This window comes from Penaeus vannamei, chromosome 33 (assembly GCF_042767895.1).
Source record: "Penaeus vannamei isolate JL-2024 chromosome 33, ASM4276789v1, whole genome shotgun sequence".
NCBI classification, from domain to species: Eukaryota; Metazoa; Arthropoda; class Malacostraca; order Decapoda; family Penaeidae; genus Penaeus; species Penaeus vannamei.
The window spans coordinates 11,511,017-11,513,516 of record NC_091581.1 but is presented as its reverse complement, the minus strand read 5'-3'; positions in this window follow the sequence as shown (position 1 = coordinate 11,513,516).

Genomic DNA, 2,500 nt, shown 5'->3' with positions numbered 1-2,500 from the left:
CTTGCATATGCATATGCGTGGGAATGAGCATATGCGTAGTACTTAGAGCATGTGCGGGAATGAATATGTCTGCATCAGGTGCACATACGCACAAATGAAGTTAATAAATAAAATAAAATTCAAACATATATGTACTTCTAATAATTAAGCCCAGCTCACGGGAGTAGTGAGCAGGTAGTAAGTCCACAGCAGGTAGGACCAAACCTGCTGGGGGGACTTATCAATGGCATTCCGGCTAAATTACTCCCCTCCCACCAAGATACACCTGTCCACATCCCAATATAAAATCCATGAACTTACAAACAAAGAAAGGGCCCTCATTCCCCGGAGGCGAAGGAGCCCCTGGTTACGGCGGCGATCAGGATCGCTCCGGAGCAGGGGGTGCTAATAATATCCGGGTAAAGACAGGCCGCCCTACGTTGATGAACCTTTGCACATACAATATAAGGACCATGTGAACTGAATCCGACTTACTAGCTTTACTAGAGGAACTCTCTTCCATTAAATGGGATGTAGTAGGACTCTGCGAAGTTAGAAGACTAGGCAAAGAGCAGAAGTTAATAAATGAGGGACACGTGCTCTATTGGAGAGGAAAACCTCTGGGTAGCAAACAGGAATTAGGGGTAGGATTCTTAATACACAAACGATTAGAAAAGAACATCGTAGAATTCTACAGTGTCAGCGAAAGAGTGGCTTCTGTAACAATAAAACTAAACAATAGGTACAACTTAAACATTATTCAAGTCTATGCTCCAACCTGCAGCCACAGTGATGAAGAAATAGAGAGCTTCTATGAAGATGGTCATTTAGCCAGCGAGAGAACAAAAACTCATTTCACAATAATTATGGGGGATTTTAATGCCAAAATAGGTAAAAAAGACAGAGGGCGAAACAGCAGTAGGGAACCATGGAACAGGCACTAGAAACGAGAGGGGACAAATGCTAGTCGACTTTGCGGAGGCTCAATCACTCAGTATCATGAATACATTCTTCGAAAAAAGACTAGAACGGAAGTGGACATGGAAGTCCCCTTCTGACGTCAAAAACGAAATTGACTTCATAATTTCAAATAGGCGCGATATAATAAAAATGTAGAGGTTATAAATAAAGTAAATGTAGGCAGCGACCATAGAATGGTGAGAGGCGAAATTAAAATACATCTCAGAAGGGAAAGGAACAAACTAATGTGTAAACCACAGCCAAACTTGGCTAACTTGAGGATCAGAGCAACAGAATTTAGCCTAAACATCCAAAACAGATATTCACTCCTCCGCGACGAAGATCTCAACATCGACCAAATCAATAAACAGTTCAATGACATAATAAAAGAAGCTGCACTTGAAGTAGGCGGCAAGAACGACAATCGAAGCTCCAGCAAGCTCTCGGTAGAAACTAAACAGCTTATGCAAAAACGTAGAGACATGAAAGTATCGTCAAGTAGGGACAAGATAGAATTGGTTGAACTAACAAAGACCATTAATAAAAAGAAGAGGGAAGATGTACGGAAATTCAATACTCAATAAATGAAGCAGTGATTTCAGGTACCAGCATGAAAGCAGCTAAAAGAAGACTAGGAATAGGGAGAAATCAAATGTATGCAATTAAGAAACCAGACAGAGAAGTAACATATAACAAGAATGAAATCATCAAAGTAGTGGAAGACTTTTACAGGGATTTATACAACTCAAACGAACAGCCACAAATAGAAGCAAACACGGTAACTAGAGACGTACCTAATATCACAAAAGAAGAAATAAAAAGAGCACTTAAAGGCATGAAGAGAGGGAAAACACCAGGCGAAGACAGAATTAGTATAGACCTCATATTAGATGCAGGAGACATCGCAACAGTGAAACTAGCTAATCTTTTTAACAAATGTCTTCTCAGTGGAAAAACTCCGAAAGCCTGGAATAATGCAACAATTATCTTGTTACACAAAAAAGGCGATAAAAAGGATTTAAAAAAATTACCGACCCATAAGCCTCCTTTCGGTTACTTACAAACTGTTCATGAAAGTCATTACAGCTCGCATCTCTGACAGTCTGGATTCCAGCCAGCCTAGATAACAGGCAGGCTTCCGCAGCGGATTCTCAACAACAAATCACATCCACACGCTCACCCAAATAAGAGAAAAAGTATACGAATATAGGAAACCCTTGTGTATGGCATTCATCGATTATGAAAAGGCATTTGACTCTGTACAAATACCAGCAGTATTAGGTGCTATTCAACAACAGGGAGTTGAGGAGGTATATTGTAATATATTGGAAGATATATACAAAGATGGGACAGCAATCATCAAACTCCACACGGAAACCGATAAAATACCAATTAAAAAAGGCGTTAGACAGGGCGACACCATCTCACCAAAGCTGTTTACAGCCTGCCTCAAGGAAATATTCAAGAAACTAGAATGGGAAGGGAAGGGTATCAAAATGGGAGACGAACACCTAAACAACCTAAGATTTGCAGACGACATTGTTCTCCTTAGTGAATCAGC